Source organism: Cherax quadricarinatus, chromosome 16 (assembly GCF_038502225.1).
Source record: "Cherax quadricarinatus isolate ZL_2023a chromosome 16, ASM3850222v1, whole genome shotgun sequence".
Classification (NCBI taxonomy): Eukaryota; Metazoa; Arthropoda; class Malacostraca; order Decapoda; family Parastacidae; genus Cherax; species Cherax quadricarinatus.
The window spans coordinates 5,576,359-5,601,358 of NC_091307.1; positions in this window are offsets into that span (position 1 = coordinate 5,576,359).

A 25,000-nucleotide genomic window follows, 5' to 3' on the forward strand; every position below is an offset into this window, starting at 1 on the left:
TGTTCCAATCACCTGCTCAAAAAGTCATTCACCGGCGTCATGACACAACCAGAATCAACCTATTTACTAATGCAAGAATAATAACTCTTTACTTGTTAAGTAAAAGGACACAAGTACAACTAATGTGACATTTTATTCAGGCAACGTTTCACTTGTGTCCTTTTACTTTACATATTGTCGGTAATTCTACGAACTTTATTATAAATTTTTACTTCCATATGACGTGCCTGTTATCAAGGTTAGTTCAAAGATATAATAAATGCAGCAGCTTAATTTCAAGCTTACATGTTTTTTATTATGGTAAAGCAAATGCTTGCGCATACCATTTACGACTAATTAATAATGAAGCTCGTTGACGAATCATTTATGTCTGGAGAGTAAAATTTTAAACCAGTGAACTATTTTAAATATTATTATGTAATAATCCGCTTCATTTTTGGACATTAAAACACGATGTTAGTATGGAACACTTCACATTAAACACTTTTGGCTTGTGAGTGAGCGAAACTTTTATAAATTGTTCCAAAACGATTTTGTGTCTCAGTGCCCACTGAGTCGGTAATTCGATTGTTTTTCCTATTCAAGGATTGACGTCGTTGTTCTTGACGTTAAATTAATTCCTCTTTTAGATAAAAGGATAAATACAAATAAATAATTATTATAATTTACCAGTAAATTAAAAAAAAAAAATTTGCGAAACAAATATTCATTTGTCTCGAAACTTTTCTTGTGATAAAAAAAAAAATTAACTAAGTGTCATAGGGGATTTATGGAAATACAACGAAAGTTTCGCTGAAAACCATTACCCATAATCAGGATTGTTTTCTAAAGTATGGTATAACCATACACAGTATACAAAAGTTAAATTAGCTAGGTTACGAGGTGCTATTCAAATGCATTATTGTGTGAAATAAGGTAGTCACTATCCGAAGTGAGTTTCAGTAATGTACGAAGCCTAGAAAATCATCAGAAATACAATAAAACAGTTGAAAACACGAGCAAAGTTGAGTTTATCTTTTATCTTTTTTTCATTTGTTCTCTTTTCTTGTGTTTGCTCATGTTTAATCATATTTTTCCATACTTACTCATTTTTCCTCGTGTTTTCTCATGTTCACTTATGTTTATTCATTATTTCCACGTGCTTCCTCATGTTTTTTGCATATTCATTTATTTTCCTCATGTTCTTTAATGTTTACTCATGTTTAGTCACATTTTCTCGTGTTTTCTCGATTCAGTGAGAAGAACGGTGGTGCCTATATATTCTTCACTACTCGGGCACAAATAAATCAAGCATAAGTCGAAACTAAATTCACCAGAGAGAGGGTAAAACTCAAGTTACATCAGAACAAACCAACTGCAGAGTCATTGTCACTGAGTCCAGCTTTAAGTGTAATGGCATGTAGGATCCCCAGAATTCGTAAATACAAAGTATCCTTTACTGCAGCTGTAATTTTAGGATTTATGCATTCTAGAGAGCTAACATATTGTAAATTAAACCAGAACTCAATAACAATGATTCTCAAATAAATTTCTCTCTAAAATAAATGCTGAGTCTAGTATTGTGTTACTTTCATTGTTTGTTTGTGTGCTTTAGTAATGGAAGACGTTTGAATATCTAACATCGTGGAGATTCTTTTCTTAATTTTCGGCTTTTCTCATATTTTGATATTGCAAAACTAAATTAGTTAAATTTAATTTTGTCGTAGCTCTCCTCAGATTATGACCAACTTATTTCATATACGACTTTGAACAGTTTGGTTGCCTTAATTTATGATTTTTCACGGAAACGTTGACTATACTGTAATATATGAACTAGCAAGCTACATGTCTTTCCCACATTTATTCTCTCTCTCTCTCTCTCATATATATATTATATATATATATATATATATATATATATATATATATATATATATATATATATATATATATATATATATATATATATCGTGCCGAATAGGCAGAACTTGCGATCTTGGCTTAAACAGCAACGCTCGTCTTGCCATATAGGACAAGCAAAAATTTGTGTATGCAATAATTTCGCCAAAATTATTCTGAACCTAATGAAAAAAATATATTTCACTGTGTTTTTTTTAGTATTAAATTATTGTAAACAAATCTAAAATATATTTAGTTGGGTTAGGCTAAAATAAATTGTTCTTGTTGTAATAAGGTTAGGTAAGTTTTCTAAGATTCTTTTGGTGCAAAATTATAAATTTTTACATCAACATTTATGAAAAAAATATATCTTTAAAAGTATAAGAGAAAATTTTAAAAAGGACTTAATTTTAAATGAGTTCTTGCTAATTGACCAGTTTTACATATTCGGCACAACATATATATATATATATATATATATATATATATATATATATATATATATATATATATATATATATATATATATATATATATATACTTATATATATAAATGTATAAATATATATTATTGTAACCACGGACGAGTGGTATTTAATCAATAACGCACTGCGACTAGCCGGAGACGCTTTGGCCAGAACGTCTTCGGTTAGTCACAGTGTTGTTATTGATTAAATACCTCTCGTCTGTGATAACAATAATATACTGCTTGTGGAGGCTAGTACACCAAACGGTGAGTAAAATGAAATTAGCTCTGAGGAACCCTCACCATCGTATGTCCTCGGATCAGGCAAAACACCTAGCTCTGCTGGGCGCGTGATTATTGTAAGGTTTGTTGGTCCTGTGGGTTAGAGCGTCATGTGATTTTCGCTCACCATAAGGCTTGCCAAAACGACATGGGTTCAAGTCCTCGGCTAGATACAGTGTTGTGTGTATTTTTTCTTTTATTATCACACTGGCCGATTCCCACCAAGGCAGGGTGGCCCGAAAAAGAAAAACTTTCACCATCATTCACTCCATCACTGTCTTGCCAGAAGGGTGCTTTACACTACAGTTTTTAAACTGCAACATTAACACCCCTCTTTTAGAGTGCAGACACTGTACTTCCCATCTCCAGGACTCAAGTCCGGCCTGCCGGTTTCCCTGAACCTCTTCATAAATGTTACTTTGCTCACACTCCAACAGCACGTCAAGTATTAAAAACCATTTGTCTCCATTCACTCCTATCAAACACGCTCACGCATGCCTGCTGGAAGTCCAAGCCCCTCGCATACAAAACCTCCTTTACCCCCTCCCTCCAACCTTTCCTAGGCCGACCCCTACCCCGCCTTCCTTCCACTACAGACTGATATACTCTTGAAGTCACCCTGTTTCGCTCCATTCTCATTGTGTGTGTATATATATATATATATATATATATATATATATATATATATATATATATATATATATATATATATATATATATATATATATATATATATATATATATATATATAATGTGTATATAGTGTGTGGATGTGGGTTGTGTGTATTCACAAAATATAAAAAACATTACTGTTTAAATTAGCCAAATACTGCAAGCAAGAAACTTCTGATGAAAAGATTTATTTTTTAACAAGATGAGAAATAAAAGTTTGTAAAACTCGTGAAATTGATTTAATGGGTTTACTAGTTTCCGAACCTGGCAAACAATTAGAGAGAGAGAGAGAGAGAGAGAGAGAGAGAGAGAGAGAGAGAGAGAGAGAGAGAGAGAGAGAGAGAGAGAGAGAGAGAGAGAGAGAGAGAGAGAGAGAGAGAGGAAGAGAGAGAGAGTAACCAGTCTCATCATCAGTAATTACAGTAATACGGGCTCTTCTTCCTCCCCCTTGAAGGAAGGCGTCTTGATGCTGGTAAAGGGCTCTTCATCCAAGGCATTGAAGCTACCTTCCCGTAAACTTTCTAAACAATTGTATACATTAATGAAACTTCTTGAATAACTCTAACAGTAAAACTAAGTCTGTTTTCTAAACAATGTTAAAGATAAATGATTAAATTTTCTTAATTTCAGATAATCCAGTGCTAATTAGTTGAATATTATTTTGAATATTATTACTCTTATTATTATGATTATCATTAATTATTATTAGATTCACAGGGAAACCCTAAACCAGTTTATAGTATACGATGTCTGAGAAATGGGAGATAAACAGGTTTTGTCCAAGGAATGGGAAAGTAGCTCCAATTCCATGAATAAAGAGCGTTTCACGAACGCCAAGTCACCCCATCCTCCCTAGAAGAAATTTAAAAATCAAACGCCACGTATATGATGCACAGAACTCTCTTCACATTTTATTGTGTGTTTTCAAACTGTATATTTTTTTAAATTTTAACGTTAGTATACACAAAGCATGATCCATCGAGTAAATCATTCTGTTCATGGGGAAACGCTATGTTCGTAGAGGTTAACCAACGCATGGTGAATGGCAAGTAATTAAGTCTGAGCCAAGATAGTGGAGTATATCTTCAGCTCCTTTGATCGTCATTCTGTTCCGTAGCATGAAGACTCTGTTCTTGAAGGGAACTTTGAACAGACTATTCACATTAATGAAAATACATTCCTTTAGTTGAAAATAATCGTAAAGCCTCAGAGATCAAACACTGCTCCGTTTATGGCGTACCTTTATACCTGGTGTGATACACACACATGCAGCAGGGTAAACAGTATGACGAAGGTATCGCCCAAGAATAATTTGATTAAGTTATGACTTCATAAACCTTTCCTTATGGGAAACGTTGTTTTAATAATCTGTGGCAAAGATCCACCTGTCTTTATTACCTACTGTTATTACCTGGAGGGGATCAACGCCCCCGCGGTTCGCTCTAAGACCAGGCCTCGTGGTGGATCAGGGTCTGATCAACCAGGCTGCTTCTGCTGGCCGCACGCAAACTGTTGTACGAACCATAGCCCGGCTGTTCAGGTACTGACTTTAAGTGCCTGTCCAGTGCTTTCTTGAAGCCAGCCAGGGGTCTGTTGGTAATCTCCCGTACGTTTGCTGGGAGGCAGTTGAACAGTCTTGGGCCCAGGCATTTTTTCCCATAACTGCAGGTGCTTCCCTAAACATGCATAGATGTTTCCTGCGCTAACAGAAGCATTCCCTGCATCAGTACAGATATTACTAGCACCATTACGGCTATTCCATACATCAACACAGATATTCCCAGCACCATCATACAGTTGGTAAACTCGTAAAGTTACGGAATACTCTTACGCTCGTTTCCACCACCAACATATATTCACCAGCGAGCTGCTTTATGTATACGAAGCAGAGTGTATTTTAGTCATCAAAAGGAAGATATGCTGATAAAAATAACTCTCTCTCTCTCTCTCTCTCTCTCTTTCTCTCTCTCTCTCTCTCTCTCTCTCTCTCTCTCTCTCCCCTCCTCTCCTCCTCCCTCCTCTCCTCCTCCTCCTCCTCCTCCTCCTCCTCCTCCTCCTCCTCCTCCTCCTCCTCCTCCTCCTCCTCCTCCTCCTTCCCGTTCTCCTCCTTCCCGTTCTCCTCCTTCCCCTTCTCCTCCTTCCCGTTCTCCTCCTTCCCCTTCTCCTCCTCCACCTCTTCCTCTTTTCCTCCTCCTCCTCGACATTAAATGTGAATGAAGCAACAACAACTAACACAATAAAACAAAACAGAGACTATTAGCTTATATGATTTTTTATTAAAATATGGACAAACTCCATATTTTACTTTACTGTTTCTGAGACCTATGAAAGAAACTGAGAAAGGGAGAGGAAAGTATGTGCGAGAGACAAAGAGACGAACTAAAAAAAAAAAGGAGACGGTTGGGAAAAAGTGCACTAGAGATAAAGATACATAGACAAAGCGAAAGGGAATATAAGCAGAAACAAGAAAGACAATTTGCGAGCCTCATAAATGAGAGAGAAATAAAAGGGGGGGAAGGAAGAGGATAACGGTTTAACTGTTAGAAATCATGTTTACAGTGCATCTAAGTACGTGTTTTATACTTCATTTCTTCTCACCTCATCTTCCCAAAGGAAACAGTGAAAGAGAGGTACGCAAACTTTTATACGTTAATTTCAAAATTTTCACCAAAACTAACTCAAGAACGGAACCTAATTTTGCTAAAATTTAACACATATATAGTATCTCTATGTAAGATATCTATAAATATAAAAGTGATAAACTACTTGGAAAGAAAACTGAACAGTTAAACAGATCTGTATATTACGGTCTGAAAGTTCCCGTCACCAGGGAACTGTAAGAAATCTGCATGTGACCACAATGGTCTCACACCGAGATGCGATAGACCCTTTATTCGCACTGAGACTCCTTAACACATTTCAGGAAATGGCAGGAGCTTGTTTTTGCAACCTAAAAGAGAAATTGTGTCGTGCAAAAGACGCCTAAACACCCCACACACAGCTATTTAGTCTACCCGTCTTTTATTTATGTAAAGCCTACCATAACGTTTTTCAGAGCATAGTTCTAGCTGCCCACACAACTTTTGTTCCGAGTAGGGAAATTAGATCAAACAAAAATGATCCCAAATGGATGAACAATAGATTAAAACATCTCATTGGTCAAAAGAGAGGCATATATAGGCGTATCAAAAGAGGGGATGAGCAGTTAAGAAATAATATATTCAGTTAAAGAGAGAAATAAAGAAAGGAATAAAGCAAAAAGGGATTATGAGGCTAAGGTCGCAAGGGATTCAAAGACTAACTCAGAAGTGTTCTTTCAGGTATACAGAAGTAAGATCACTGGTCAGATCACTGACAGTGATAGGGAAATTCTCAATACCTACTTCCTCTCAGTTTTCACCTAGGAAAATATTAGCGATATTCCTGAAATAATAGTTCATGTAGAACAGGACGATAATAAACTATGCACGATTGCCGTATCTAGTGACATGGTCCTCAGTCAAATAGAGAAACTAAAACCTAACAAATCTCCAGGCCGTGATGAACTGTTTACAAGGAATGTAAAGAGGAACTTAGCATCCCTTTGGCTAATCTTTTTAACATATCACTACAAACTGGCATAGTCCTTGATAAGTGGAAAATGGCAAATGTAATACCTATTTACAAGGCAGGTGACAGGTCCTTGGCTTCGAACTATAGACCAATAAGCCTTACCTCCACAGTGGGAAAATTTATGGAATCAATAATTGCCGAAGCAATTCGTAGCCATCTTGACAGGCACAGATTGATTAAGGGGCGTTCCTGTCTTACGAATTTACTAACATTTTTCACTAAGGTGTTTGAGAAGGTAGATCATGGTAATGAATATGATATTGTGTATATGGACTTCAGTAAGGCTTTCGATAGAGTTCCACTTCAGAAGCTATTGAGGAAACTTAAAGCACACGGAATAGGAGGAGAAATTTTTTTCCTGGGTAGAGGCATGGCTGACAAATAGGCAGCAGAGAGTTTGCATAAATGGGGAGAAATCAGAATGAGGACACGTCACAAGCGGTGTTCCTCAGTGGTCAGTGATGGGCCCGTTGTTGTTCACAATTTACACAAACGACATAGATGAGGGAATAAACAGCGACATAAGCAAATTTGCTGATGACACCAAAATAGGCCGTCCAGTTCATTCTAATGAGGACACTAGAACACTCCAGGATGATTTGAATAGACTGATGCAATGATAAGAGAAGTGGCAGATGCAGTTTAATATAGATAAATGCAAAGTTCTAAATGTTGGACAGGAAAATAAGCATGCGACATATAAACTAAATAATATACATTTTAATACTACTGATTGCGAAAAGAATTTAGGAGTTCTGGTTAGCAGTAATCTAAAACCAAGACAACAGTGCATTAGTGTTCGCAATAAAGCTAACAGAATTCTTGGCTTCATATCTAGAAGTATAAATAATAGAAGTCCTCAGGTTGTTTTTCAACTCTATATATCCTTGGTTAGGCCTCATTTAGACTATGCTGCTCAGTTCTGGTCACCGTATTACAGAATGGATATAGATTGAGACACTTATGCAACATACGGGAATATTTATTTAGGAAACGTTTCGCCACACAGTGGCTTCATCAGTCCAATACAAAGCAGAAAGGTGTAAGGAGAGGAGGAGTTTGAGGTAATCAGACCCTCAGCCTGGAGTCGATGTGTTCAGTCCATCAATCTTGTAGAATGTACAGCATAGGGCCGTAGACGTGGCTTATATACTGTAGTCAGATTTTCAAAACCATTCTTCACAACTGTCAGACACTACATCATCATGGGATCTTGATACAAAGAATTCTTCAAACTTGTCCAACCTTTGGGCGAAGACCTACTTCTACTAGTGGATGGTACCACTATGACCCCGCCTTCTCCTGCTTCGCCTCATCTGACTACAGTATATAAGCCACATCTACGGCCCTATGCTGTACATTCTACAAGATTGATGGACTGAGCACATCGACTCCAGGCTGAGGGACTGATTACTTTAAACTCCTCCTCTCATTACACCTTTCTGCCTTGTATTGGACTGATGAAGCCACTGTGTGGCGAAACGTTTCCTAAATAAAGATTCCCATATGTTGCATAAGTGTCTCAATCTTCAACTTGTCGGTTTTCAAAACTATTCATCACAGAATGGAAATAAATGCTCTGTAAAAAAAACGTACAGAGGAGGATGACAAAGATGATCCCATGTATCAGAAATCTTCCCTATGAGGACAGACTGAGGGCCCTGAATCTGCACTCTCTCGAAAGGCGTAGAATTAGGGGGGATATGATCGAGGAGTATAAATGGAAAACAGGAATAAATAAAGGGGTTGTAATTAGCGTGCTGAAAATTTCCAGCCAAGACAGAACTATCAGCAATTGTTTCAAGTTGGAAAAATTCAGATTCAGGAATGATATAGGAAAGCACTGGTTTGGTAATAGAGTTGTGGATGAGTGGAACAAACTCCCGAGTACAGTTATTGAGGCTAAAACGTTGTGTAGTTTTAAGAATAGGTTAGATAAATACATGAGTGGGTGTGGGTAGGTGTGAGTTGGACCTGACTAGCTTGTGCTGCTGGGTCTGGTGCCGTGCTCCTTCCGAGTGGAGGTGACCAGACTGGGTGAGTCATTGGACTATTCCGGGGGGAGGGGACATGGACCTGCTCCGCATGGGTCAGTAGGCCTGTTGCAGTGTTCCTTCTTTCTTATGTTCTTATGTCTTCTGTGGATGGCCTGAAGGCTCTGAACAGCTAGACCATCTTTATTGATCCGTTTCATTCAGAGATGGGTTGCAGCATGTAGCTTACTCTGCGAGAGAATGCTAATTTTACTGTGAGACATCTCCAACTGGGGGGTTGAAAGTAGATTCTACTGAGATAACTTCATCTGGGGGATAGAATGAAGGTTCCACTGAGATGGTTCATCATCTTCGGGATGTAATATAGGCTCCACTGTGAGAGGCATCCATCTGCGAGACAAAATGTAGGTTTCGCTCTGAAATATATCCATCTGGTTCCAGCATACAATATCCAGAGACGAACTGATAGGAACAGAGTTTCAACGAAGAGGGCCAGGATCAAGGTGACACAGAGTGGTTGACAAGTGGAATTAGTTGGACGAGAAAGAGGTGAAGGAAAACTCAATTCAAAGTTTCAAGAGAAAATCTGATAAGACCCAAGATGCAGGATATCAGTGATACCCATTAAGGTAGTCTAAGAGACAGGGCCAGAAACTGAGTCTCCTCTTTCGCAAGAAGAAATCAGCGAGTACAGATCGGTGGGTACACAAAACACACACACACACACACACACACACACACACACACACACACACACGAGTGTTCTGAGTTCCAGCATTGCGCTTTAGTATTCAGTTGCATCTCATATTGGCAGGGATTCTCTCTCGTCTAGTTTATCATATCGTCATTTCTGGAGCTGGCGGTGAACGTTGTGTAGAGATGGATGGTCCCAGACTCACACCACAGATCTCTCTGCTGCTTCCACAGTTTGCCGATGACAAAATAAAATTATTACTCCAAGTAATGAGATGCATGTAGACTCGTGTAGACACACATAGATAGACAATGACGTAAGGCGGCAAGTGGTAATTCATGCACTATTTTTCAACGTTTACGAAGGAGAGAGAGATGGGGGGTGAGAAGTGTGCTTGGACTATTGTTATGAAATGTCTACTTCAGTGACCTTCAAATCATACCAGAATCCCATGCCTATGTAGACGACTGTCCTCTTATGTTTACTTAGGCAAGAGAGGAAATGCCAGCTGTTCTCGGCTACATCAATCACCAGCTTGCAGCTGTATCTTCCTAAGGAAAACGATGGCAGGTTACATTTGCTTTTGAAAACACACAAATGATGATGGTCTCTAGGCACAAGGATGATAATGCTGGTTCAAAGGTAAAAATGAATGGGAAAGTGTTGGTACCCGGGGATGAAGTGGATATCCAAGGGGTTAAATGTGATTCAAAACTGACTATAAACTACCACGCAGTAAATCTTGCAAGCAAGGCGGCTAGGAAGTATCTCATATCTGTTCGACAGAAGAGGCTGCAAGAGTCTGTACGAGGTACAAGTGTGCTTGCACTGTGAGTATGCACCATTTTCTTACACTGCCTGGCCTCCTTCTCTTGCAACGACTTCTTGACAGAACAGAGAACAGAGCAAGACGACTCATCTCTCACCTCAACCCGGCCTGGAAATATCTGTCACCTCATCAGAGACTTTAACTCAGGAGAGATGTGAGTGATGTTACTGCTATGTACAAGACCAATGCTATCAAGGTACCATACTTGGCTTCACTTCGTAGACAGCGAGAAAACAGCTTCTACAAAAAAAACGGGTAGCAAATAGCCGCTGCACTCTGTACCCTTCTCAAGAACATAACATCATCCGAGATCATTTATTCCTAAAATGACTCGAGTCCGGAGCATATTCCTACATTATAACGAAATCTATGAAAAAGTTAGTTGATGCAATGAAGTCGCTAGCCAGCAGATGGTCCCAACTTCTCCTGTTCACCTGTGTATTCAATAACAGTATAAAGGCAATGAAAAGACCTGAGATAGGTAGCAGCTCTTAACTTGGAAATACAGGTAGAAGCACTTAACCTAACCGTGGGAATAATTATTTATATATATATATATATATATATATATATATATATATATATATATATATATATATATATATATATATATATATATATATATATATATATATATATATATATATATATATATATATATATATATATATATACATATATATATATATATATATATATATATATATATATATATATATATATATATATATATATATGCAATAAGATCACAGTGAACAGGTGATTTTAAAATATGCAAAACAACCACTCTGAAAGAATAGGGAAATTCCAAGCGCTTTCGTGACTACTCACATTATCAAGGAACTTGATAATGTGAGTAGTCACGAAAGCGCTTGGAATTTCTCTATTCTTTCAGAGTGGTTGTTTTGCATATATATATATATATATATATATATATATATATATATATATATATATATATATATATATATATATATATATATATATATATATATATATATATATATATATATATATACATACATATATATATATATATATATATATATATATATATATATATATATATATATATATATATATATATATATATATATATATATGTCGTGCCGAATATGTAAAACTGGTCAGTTAGCAAGAACTCATTTAAAATTAAGTCCTTTCTAAAAATTTCTCTTATACGTTTAAAGATATATTCTTTTCATTAATGTCCATGTAAAAATTTATAATTTTGCACCAAAAGGAACTTAGAAAACTTACCTAACCTTATTATAACAAGCGCAATTTATTTTAGCCTAACCCAACTAAATATATTTTAGATTTGTTTACAATAATTTAATACTAAACAAACACAGTGAAATATATTTTTTTCGTTAGGTTCAGAATGATTTTGGCGAAATTATTGCATACACAAATTTTCACTTGTCCTATATGGCAAGATGAGCGTTGCTATTTAAGCCAAGATGGCAAGTTCTGCCTATTCGGCACGACACACACACACACACACACACATATATATATATATATATATATATATATATATATATATATATATATATATATATATAGATATATATATATAATATATATATATATATATATATATATATATATATATATATATGTATATATATATATATATATATATATATATATATATATATATATATATATATATATATGTATATATATATATATATATATATATATATGTTAAAAGTCTTCGAACAAAAATACATTTTGTTATTGTGTCAGACATACATCATGGAGCCAGTGACAGGCAGATAAAATTGAATTTGTTGTTGCTGAAATGAATTTTAGGCATAGAGACATACAGACAGAGAGAGAGAGAGACAAATGAATTCACACTTATTATTGATAGACAGTATTTGACGGCAAAGACAAAACTAAATTTTATTTAACCGAAAAAGTGCAATAAATCCAAACCTCTTTTTTTTATCAGCAACATAAAAAAATATAAAAAATTATTTTCGAATCAAATCTTTTAAATGACCTCAACTTATGGAAGAAAAAAAAACAATATTATCCTCATCAATTTGCTACATTTCACGCACATATGAATTGGCAGATTAAACTCTAAATTACTCGCAACTTTTCAGCAATACAAAGCATTTTTTTCCAATTATGAGACCGGCCTGTGCATGAGTACAAAAGGTTAAAAGCTGTCTATCAGTGAGAGCAAAATGCTTGCCTACTGAACAATGGAACCAGGATTCTCCTAACAAATTAACCACTCCAATTCATTTGTGTGTGCGGAAAATATGTTACATTTTATACAGATTTCGAAGCTGAAGGTGAAAAAAAAATTTTTATCGAATGTTGAGAGATTAGAAATACTCAAAGTAACGAATAATGGTGGCAGGGAAAAAGAAGAATTATTGTTTTATTTATTGGAAAGCGTAAAATACACGAGTCATCTAGGTTTTATCCAAAGAAATGGTAACTACATTTGCTTGGATCAAGAACCCTTCACCAGTATTATCTAAGTAATATTAATCTTGACAGATCTAAAGGATTACCATATTTATCTGATCACCTTCGTCATACATAATTCTTATCTGCTGTTTGAGTATGGCAACGAGAAGTACTGAAAAAATGAAAATAATGAGAAATGCTAAAATCATAAGGGTTATACAGCGCTTACGGGAATGGGAAGTAATCAGGTTAGATCCAAGAAAGATAAGGATAGTTCTAATTGGAACAAGAGCCCCTCTCCCTTGCAGGGTAGTGACGGAGAGATGTGAGCAAGGTATATTCTCGTGTTCAGTCTCTGCCGGTGAAGATTCAAGCTTAAATGTTGACATAATATGGTCGATATTCCAAAACAGTAGTGCATCTTTTTGTCCCTGTGATCTACATACCCATCTGCTGATTCATCAGTTCCCACGTATCTAAATCAGTGTTTCTCAATCGGGGTTCCCCGGAACCCTAGGGTTCCGCGAGAAGTCGCTAGGGGTTCATAGAGAAATAGTGATAAATATGCTAATTATAAGTAAATGCATTTTTGAGTCATTTTTGTATTTAATTTTATATTTTCGTAATTTAACTATACATGTACGGCATATTCTTGGAAAATTCTTGAATATTAAAATATATCTTCAACCTGTTACATCATTTCCGCGAAAGAAGAATATCTTGCCATGCATAGGAAAGCAATGAATATATTGCTACAGATTTCAACCTCTTACATGTGTGAGCACTTTTTCTTATTTAACAAGTATCAAGAGCAGAGACAGAAATCGTCTTCTTTCAGTTGAAGATGAAATCCGTGTGTGTTGCTGGCTACACTTGGTTTGTTGGCTGCACTTTCTTTGCTAGCTAAACTTGGTTTATTGACTGCACTTTCTTTGCTAGCTAAACTTGGTTTGTTTGCTGCACTTTCTTTGCTAGCTAAACTTGGTTTATTGACTGCACTTTCTATGCTAGCTAAACTTGGTTTGTTGGCTGCACTTTCTTTGCTAGCTAAACTTGGTTTGTTGGCTGCACTTTCTTTGCTAGCTAAACTTGGTTTGTTGATTTCACTTTCTTTGCTGGTTGCACTTGGTTTGTTGGCTGTACTTTCTTCTACGTGTGTGTTTATCCGTGTGTTTCTCTAAAGTTCGACCCCGAATTACGTATTTGTGTACTAAAAGACAACCACAGGTTTCACACTACAGAAGCAAATTTCATTATCCAAATTGGCTTCAGAAATAATATTTCCTTGACCCATATATGTATTCATGTGACATTTTGGTTTGATTTATCTTATGTCTTTTCAACAAAGTCAGTAGACGATTAAGTTACTGTAGTAATTACCCGTTTCCATTCTGTTTGTATGTGAAATATATGATATTGGTTATTGATGTTTATTTTTTCAAACATGGTTAATTTTTCGTGTAAATGAAAACCTCCGTAAGAGGTCTCTTGAACAAGCAATTTTTTTTTTTTTTGCATTGTCAATAAACTTGAGAAAAACCTAAATTATTTTTTGCTTAAACCAGTTGTCAGAAAAAATATATTATTATATATTATATTAATAATATAATAATTTTTATATAGAGGTTCCCTGAGACATGAAAATTATTTCAAAGGTTCCGCAACGGTAAAAAGATTGAGAAATGCTGATCCAAATGCATTCACTTCATTCAGTCTTTCTTTTCATTCGTAGTGTATACATATATATATATATATATATATATATATATATATATATATATATATATATATATATATATATATATATATATATATATATATATATATATATATATATATATATATATATCTTTCAACACACCGGCCGTATCCCACCGAGGCGGGGTGGCCCAAAAGGAAAAACGAAAGTTTCTCCTTTTACATTTAGTAATATATGCAGGAGAAGGGGTTACTAGCCCCTTGCTCCCGGCATTTTAGTCGCCTCTTACAACACGCATGGCTTAAGGAGGAAGAATTCTGTTCCACTTCCCCATGGAGATAAGAGGAAATAAACAAGAACAAGAACTAGAAAGATAATAGAAGAAAACCCAGAGGGGTATGTATGTATATATATGCTTGTACATGTATGTGTAGTGTGACCTAAGTGTAAGTAGAAGTAGCAAGATGTACCTGAAATTTTGCATGTTTATGAGGCAGAAGAAAAGGCACCAGCAATCCTACCATCATGTAAAACAATTACAGGTTTCCGTTTTACACTCACTTGGCAGGACGGTAGTACCTCCCTGGGCGGTTGTTGTCTACCAACCTACTACCTATATATATATATTATATATATATGTCGTGCTGAATAGGTAAAATTAGTTAATTAGCAAGAACTCAGGACAATTTAATTTAGTCTAATCCAACTAAATATATTTTAGACATGTTTACAATAATTTAATAAACAAAATGAAATATATTTTTTTTCGTTAGGTTCAGAATGATTTTTGCGAAATTATTGCATACACAAATTTTAGCTTGCCTTATTCAACAAGAAGAGCGTTGCTATTTAAGCCAAAATAGCAAGTTTTACTTATATATATACATATATATATATATATATATATATATATATATATATATATATATATATATATATATATATATATATATATATATATATATATATATATATATACACGGCCAACCAAAGCTGTACTCAGAGTATATATAATCAGCTCACTGGGTTAATACAAGAATGAGCGTCTACCACAAACTTAAGCAGCTTTGAATAGCAGCAAGTCACTGGCCCCTCTGGGAGGTAATGAATAAGCTTTGCTTTTGTGATAAGACTTTGTGATTGCGTCCATTGCGAGTTTAGGGATTGTATCAGATTGTCAGTCTCTGCGGGCACACTTGAGGCTAGGAGGTCGGGAATATGCCATGGAGTGTAGGTCGCTGGTTATCCTTGCCTCCCCCTGCTCACACACACACACACACACACACACACACACACACACACACACACACACACACACACACACACACACACACACACACACACACACACACACACACACACACACACACACACACACAAACACACACACACATTACGGTTGGGGTTATATTGCTGTACTGCCCAATAACCTTAAATTTATTCTTATAATCGAGAAACAGGCCGGGGTGAAATGGAATGGGGAAACGCCTAAAAAAAAGTCACTGTGAAAGAAAGTAGTAACAAACCAAGGGTCTCAAGGCTCAGTTCTGGGACCTGTACAGTTCCTAGTATATGCGAGTGGGCGACTGGTTCCATTAGCTAAGAGAAAAAAAAATCCAAAAATTAGTTGAGAATTCATGTTAATGAACATGGGTTCCGATAAGAATCAAGAAACAAGGTACACTCTAGGAGAGAAATAGCTGCAGGAGTTGCAGTTATTTCTCTCCCAAAATACCTGTCTTCTGAGATACACGAATTAGCACAAAATTTGGAAAAAATCTATTTGGGATTTGTCTTCGCTTTCATAAGAGCCCTATGATTGTTCTTTGGTAAGGTAAATACGTAACGATCTAGGAAAATGAAAAATGAGATAAGCACTATGATCTCAACTTTTTTTTTTATCTTTATTTCTTTCTTTAGTAACTTTTTATAATGCGGTACAATGAGTTATTAGATGCTGTAAAGCTTAAACTCTTAAGCATATCAATTTTGCCTAATGAGTCTCTCCGACTCCATATACATCAATTTTCAATCTCTATTACATGGAAATGTAAAGGAAAGAGACAGCAGGAGTCTTTTCATTCCACACAGAGATTGTCTACATCATCTCCATGCCTTTTACTGTTAACGTGTTGCTGAGGCAATGGTAATAAATTAGAATACTTACAAGCAGTATTTTTTCACTGAGATAATTTGGCTTAATATATATGGACCAAACTATGATTATCAGGCCGAATTACAATGATTGAAAAAATGTATTTTGTAAAATATTGGTATTATTATTATTATTATTATTATTATTATTATTATTATTATTATTATTATTATTATTATTATTATTGTTATTATTATTATTATTATTATTATTATTATTATTATTATTATTATTATTATTATTATTGTTATTATTGTAAGTATTGGCAGTACTAGTAGTACTACTACTACTAGTATTAGCATTCCTATTATTTTTGTTTATATTATCATATTTCTGGGGAAGAGCTAAATACATAGGCGTAAATTAGGCATGTGATACAACCTCTGTCACTATAGACGCAACTAGTCAGGGCGTGAACCAGTCTGGCCTTGCAACTAATCGCATATTTGAGCTTTTGATGAATACTTGTGAAAACGCAGCAAATCGAGCTGGAAATGTGACATTCAGTTTCATGGTTGATAAACGACCAATGATTTCATGCTGAAAATATGTGGAGTGCTTTATTCCTGGTTGATAACTGATGGCCGAGTTTGCGGGATTGCAGTTATATGACCCAGAATAAATGAATAAATGATTAATTTGATGAATAGATAAGTGTTGAATGAAGCCACAACATTAATAATGTATAGCCATATATTTTTAAAATAATTAATATATATATATATATATATATATATATATATATATATATATATATATATATATATATATATATAAATATATATATATCTATATATATATATATATAATATATATATATATATATATATATATATATATATATATATATATATATATATATATGCAAAACAGCTACAATGAAAAAAGTGAGATTCCAAGTGTTTTCGTAATTTTCTCGCATTATCAAGAAATATTAAAAGTAGACCAGAAGACATGAGGCTGATATATCACCTTACATATGACCATACACATGACCCAACTCGCTGAGAGTGGGAACGTAGTGAAGATTAGGTCAGGTCACATGTGAAGTAAAATTTATGAGTGACATATCAGGCATGGTTCAAATTCGCCACAAACTCTGTTATAAATTAATCTAATTTATATAACCCTGAACTAATGTTCATATTTAAATCAGTACTGTTTTTATTACGAAACTTGATTCGATTATATTTCGCTCAACCAAGGAAATACTTGATTGAACAAATTCGGTTTTCCGAAAATCAGTTGGGTGGTTATAATCTCTCGCATGAATAAGTAAAATATTAGACTCTTGTCCAGTTCTAATGCTACATGTTGTAATCTTAGTTTAAGGCTTTTTGCAGTTTAACCGTAATAAACTTTACTGTATAATTTTGCAGGGAGTCTTACATACATCCTTAGGCATTTTGGGGGAAATTCTTAATCATTTTTTTTCTCTCTATCAAGATTTTAAGATACAACTTTGATTTTAATCTTTTTTAATTAGACAAGGTACATCAACAAGGGTTTAATGGTAAGATAGAATCAGCATATTCTTGTGTGTGTCTATGAATAACCCTCCCATTAATATTTTAAAAGCATCGGCTGTGTTTACAATGATACCGATAATTGCCGATACCAGTACATAAAAACATTACTAATTTCCAAGTGAAAGTTAAAATTTTATACCGAACTGAGAATTGTACGTACTTCTCTACTTCACAAATTAGCATAAATTAAACTTTTTTTCAAATTCATTTGACCTGCCCGCGATAATAACTGTTCCTCAGAATAAATGATGTATATTCTGGACAAAAATATTTTGAACAAAAGAAATATGACCTTCTTTTATCACCCTGATTCACAATGTTCATTGCCATTGCACATGCAAGAGCGAGGCCTGCATAGTTTCTGCAAGTTAAAGTTTGTTTTGTAATGGTGATTGTGATAAGAGGTGAATCACTGAAAGTAATACATCAACAACAGTCTGCAAACATAACTGCAGCAACCAATCACAAGCACTACAGCAATCAACTACGACATCAATCAAACTATAACAACCATCAGGAGCAACCACAACCACCACGCACAAAACAGCAGCTATAACAGCAACATAAACAGATACCCATAACAAGAAATACACCAGAAGCATTAACATTAAAGGCAATTGCTAATAAAAGGAGATAATAGCTCACTTTGTGGGAATTAGAATTAGCGCTAGATATTGATTATAATGTGGGAATTAGACAATAATAAAATAGCCAGGGTTATTGTTCTTTATTGTTATTGTACTAATCATGGAAAGTTCCGAACGTGGAAGGGTCATGCAACGCCTCAGATAAGGGAACGAATAAGATTTGATTCTTGGAAGGGGGGTTAGCTCTAATTCCTTGGATCAGGAGTCCTTCACCAGCTTAAAGGCACCTTTTTTATAGGAAAAGCTACGGAATGGTGGTGGAGTTGAGCTTCGTGATGTGGAGTGGTGGTGGTGTTTAGCTTGGTGATGTGTGGTGGAGTTGAACAGTCTTAGTGTAATTACATTTACCGTTACAATTACTTAACCAGAAAAATAACACATTACAATTACTTAATATTTTAAATTAAATGATTTTCTTACATTCAGATTTTACTGATGTAAAAACCATTGTTAAATGTTCGAAATAAAGAGCAAACATTTTACTTCGTATTCTGTATTTAATTATAATTACTCGAATAATGGTCAAGATTACCATTAGTTACATTTAAGATCAAAGCCAACCAGGAGGAGAACAAATAGATAATATTTGTTACACTAAATCAACCGAAGATAAAAGATTACAAATAAGTAAACAAGGTTCGTTTGTTACATCTAAGACATAATTCTTAATAATAATCGTTTTTTTTTTATATACATTCATTTTATTTTAAACAAGGGAACTGTACCCAGAAGTTGAACAAAATTACAACTGTTGCAATGAATTGTTGCTGATACTTGAAAATGAATTGTTCCACAAAGTGTAAAAATGTGAAAATAACAGCGACTTGAGTAGTGTACAACAACTTAAGTAAGTGCCATCCATTTTTACATATTACAGATCATTAAGATTTAGGCATGGAAAGTGTTCATAAATTTCTCGGTTGCACCTAATCCGACTTCATGGAAGGTTGCAGGGCCTAGTTGTTATGCTAAATACTCTGGCGGTGCTGTACTGGCTGTGCATCCTACCATTTCCTAAGCTCATTTCTTCAGAGGCAGCAACATTGGAGAAAAATCCTTCCAGTAGACCAAGGGATCTACGTCGAATGGAACACATTCCTCTTGCATATAGTTTTTCCAGAACGTGTTCTAGCTCAACAGTAGGTTATATCCGTTTACATCCAACTGAAGATGGCTTATACTCGACGTTTCATTCTTTTGGAACATTTCACACCCTGTTTCTTCAGTCTCAGATTCCCTTACAAGGATTCTCTTTTGCGAAGTACCTGCTCTCTTTGATTTTTTTTTCTGATTGAAGCTGACCCAACTAGAATGGACAATCATGAAAAGCTTTTGCTGTTATATCAGTCATCTCCAACAGTGGTTTAATTCTTTGTCGCTCATTTATGCAAGACTTTAGCCAAAGTTTCACAGTGTGACAAGTTAGATTCTAGTAACTTCTGCACCTAGTTTAAGCAAATATAAACTTGACAACAGTCAATTACAATTATTTTTTTATCTAAAAGTTCAGTTTCACTTACTATAAAAAATAACTACATTCAGCTTCAATTATAAATTGCAGTTACACCAAGCCTGGTGTCGAGGGCTTCGTGATGAAGTATATGGTGGTACTGAGGGCGTATTGGAGAATGGTAGTGGGAATGTGGTGATTTTCATGACGAAATGTGTCATGGTGCTGTATGTTTCGTGATTAAGAGTGCGCATTCGTGTCGTGCTTTCTTGTCATGCAGTGTTCCCTGACACCTGTTGCTTACAGGACATACGACGCTCACAATCTTCAATTACCAGACTCTGGCGTAAATCTCTCTATATGAAGACACCATTTGTCAGAGGTTTTATCTTCAAACTTTGACTGCTCCTTCAAGACCTTTGTTTTTTTTTTTTTTTTGTGCTGTGTTGAGTTATAGAAAATAACTTTGAAATCCATAAGAAATTTACTAGTGTTGCGTATAGGATTCCACAAATAAACTTATTTATTTTGAGAAGTACTCAGTTTTAATTGTTAGGAAACTGTAACTAAGAAAAGAAATCATTGTTGTATTGAATTCTATATTACGTACAAGATGCATTGTCAATAAAATTTTATGATGAATGGTTCAGAGAACCGACATGTTGATAAATTAGACACATGTGCAACTCTTGGGTATCTTTATTGAGGAAACGTTTCGCCACACAGTGGCTTCATCAGTCCATACGTAGGAGAAACTTGAAGAACAGGAGGAGAATGAGGTAATCAGTCCCTCAACCTTGAGTCGATGTGTTCAGTCCATCAATCTTGAATAGAATATTTTATTCAAGATTGATGGACTGAACATATCGACTCAAGGTTGAGGGACTGATTACCTCATTCTCCTCCTGTTCTTCAAGTTTTTCCTACGTATGGACTGATGAAGCCACTGTGTGGCGAAACGTTTCCTCAATAAAGGTACCCAAGAGTTGCACATGTGTCTAATTAATCAATAAAATTTTATTAAAAAAAATCAGTATAAAGCATTTTTAATAATTATTAATTTAAATATAAAACTCTAAAACTGTGTGAAAAGATGGAAGCTCGATCCTTCCTCCAATGATTAAACTCACGACCTCCGGGTAAAAAAAATTAGCAAATACAAAGGAAAAAATCCTCCGAAGTAAAACTGGAAGTTTATCCTATAAGTGCCTCATCAACCGGGCTTTGCGGCTTGACAGACAAATATTGGGATATTTACAAACATGGCAAAATAAGACACCTGTTTTTCGGATACAGCTTTGTATTCGTAACACAGAAAAATATTCGAATGATAAAATTACTTACGAACTAAGTAAACGTTTTTCAGCGCTTTCAAGAACTACGGTAAAGTTTTTCAACTTCATTCACAGTAAGAAATTTTACTGGATGCTTTAGCGTTCCCCTTTTTCACAGGCTTTGATCGTCTGAATAAAAAAAGAAAAGGACGAAACAGACGGACGAACCAGAGAAAGAGGTCAGATGGACCAACACAGACCAGAGAGAGAGGTCTGATGGACTGACACCGACCAGAGAGAGAGGTCTGATGGACTAACACGGACCAGAGAGAGAGGTCTGATGGACTGACACGGACCAGAGAGAGAGGTCTGATGGACTGACACGGACCAGAGAGAGAGGTCTGATGGACTGACACCGACCAGAGATAGAGGTCTGATGGACTGACACGGACCAGAGAGAGAGGTCTGATGGACTGACACCGACCAGAGGAAAGTCTGATGGACAACACTCACCACAGAGAAATCTGAGAGAGAGAGAGAGAGAGAGAGAGAGAGAGAGAGAGAGAGAGAGAGAGAGAGAGAGAGAGAGAGAGAGAGAGAGAGAGAGAGAGAGAGAGAGAGAGAGAGAAGTCTGTCGAAAATCGAAACAATGAGAATAGAGAAGAACCTTAATATATCATGCATATCTCTCGTAACTAACCGCTGACTGTAGTCAGCCTGATTTATTACTGTAAGTTGAAAGCCTTTCGACTACAGCTGTGTCGTTAGCAATCCATATTACATGTACACACCAGTCAAGGATATTTTAATCCCTAAAACAGAGATCAAAGTTTTAGCGTGTGTTCGTTATTAAACAAACCACTTGATGGTGTTTGTACCTGAGTAATTTAATTAGAATCCAGATCAAAATATTTCTGAGACGTGCATAAAGTAAGCTAGGAAAGAATTAGAATGGAGAAGTGGAAGAAGGGTTGATAGTCTCCCTTCTTAATCCTTAATATTCTAACATCTCCAGTTGAATCTGCGAATGAAAGTGTAACAGTCTAGCTACACTGGGGTAGATATTCTTGGAAAGCTAAAAGTTATCAAAGAAAGAAAAGCGGCAGAGAATTAAAGGACTCTTACCAAAGAATGTTTTAAAATGATTTTTAGAAGGAAATTAGGAATAATTACAATTGTATATATTACTTAAATGCGTGTGTATTATGGCAGCTAAACGTTTCCAAAACAAATTAATGAAACAGGCTACAAGAATGTTATAACGAAACATATCATTTTGTTTGTAAACATTCTTGTGTGTACATGTACGTATCTGAGGGCGAGTGCGAGATAGGGTTTAAGTATATTTCTGTGTGAGTTCAGACACGTTAAAATGCCCCTGAAACACTCAACTTACGCTTCCAGTTAATAGTCCTAGCATAAGTTAATTCATCTTTCTTCACCTTGGAATGACTTCGACCTTAGAGAAATGACTGAAATATCAGCGTCTCCAAACTTCCTGACCTTTTTCGGGAAGTTTAGATCGAGTTGGACTGATTCTGTTGCCTCACCTATTTTTATGGATAGATGTTCGGGGGTAAAACTTTTAATTATAAATTTTGTTGTGCTGGAAGGGAGAGGAAGGAGCCGAACATTACTTACTGCGTTAGTAAAAAAAAATTATAATGGATTCTACGTGAATTTTGCTTCCGTTCAAATTCTACTAAACTATTTTCGAAAAGCTTAAATAGGATCTATACATCAGTAACTATTTTGTAATTCCTGACTAAGCATTCATATGCATACTTTTTTTTCATGTCTGAGTCTTCCACACTGTGCTACATTTCCTTAATGATGTGCGAAATTATTATTATTATTATTATTATTATTATTATTATTATTATTATTATTATTATTATTATTATTATTATTATTATTGTTGTTGTTGTTGTTGTTATTATAGTGAAATGCCAAAGCAGCAAAAATTATACAGCCCCTGGGGTAATGGAAGGTAAACAGGTTTACTCGGAGGAAGAGGTGAGCAGATGCAGTTCCCTGGATCAAGAGAATTTCACGAGCATCAGAGCACTTACTCTCCTTGAAGGGCGTTGAAGGGAGCAACAACAGCGATAATGTCTAGTCTCGGTTCCATGTGTTATTAGTATTGTTTGAAAATTAAGATTAAGAGAGGCGATTGGTGTGAGATACAATTTAATGGCAGGAAAATGGGTTACTGAAGTAGTTTGGTTATGAAGAAAGAATAGAGGAAAAAAAAAAACGTTGTTGAGGATAAGTTTTAAATGAAAGGAGGTCTGAGGAAGAGATCTTCAGATACTCCTCGAAGTACAAAAGGTTTATTCTCTTCTCCGAGAATGTGGGTCCCCAGTCAGTGCTAGAGTCGTATCTCCCTTACACACACACACACACACACACACACACACACACACACACACACACACACACACACACACGTACATATCAACGAGTGTTCAACAAATCCAATGTAAGTCACTAGCGGATGGAAAAAACTATCTCCAGGCCTTTTGCAGTTGCCTGGTTTTGTCAGGAGCAATGTAATGTTGCAAAAAGAAGATTGGAAAAATACTCAGAGATGAGCAGGCGGTGATGTCAGCGCCATGTCTCCAGATGAAGCACTGATGCCACTGTGAAAGACGTAGCTATTTTTTCCATATATGTATATATATATATATATATATATATATATATATATATATATATATATATATATATATATATATATATATATATATATATATATATATATATATATAATATACATGTATATACATATGTCGTGCCGAATATGTAAAACTGGTCAATTAGCAAGAACTCATTTAAAATTAAGTCCTTTCTAAAATTTTCTCTTATATGTTTAAAGATATATTTTTTTCATTAATGTTGAAGTTAAAATTTTTAATTTTGCTCCAAAAGAATCTTCGAAAACTTACCTAACCTTATTATAACAAGAACAATTTATTTTAGCCTAACCCAACTAAATATATTTTAGATTTGTTTACAATAATTTAATACTAAACAAACACAGTGAAATATATTTTTTTCGTTGGGTTCAGAATGATTTTGGCGACATTATTGCATACACAAATTTTCACTTGTCCTATATGGCAAGATAAGCGTTGCTATTTAAGCCAAGCTCGCAAGTTCTGCCTATTCGGCACGACATATGTATATATATATACATATATATATATATATATATATATATATATATATACGTATATATATATATATATATATATATATATATATATATATATATATATATATATATATATATATATATATATGTCGTGCCGAAATATATATATATATATATATATATATATATATATATATATATATATATATGTGTATATATATACAGT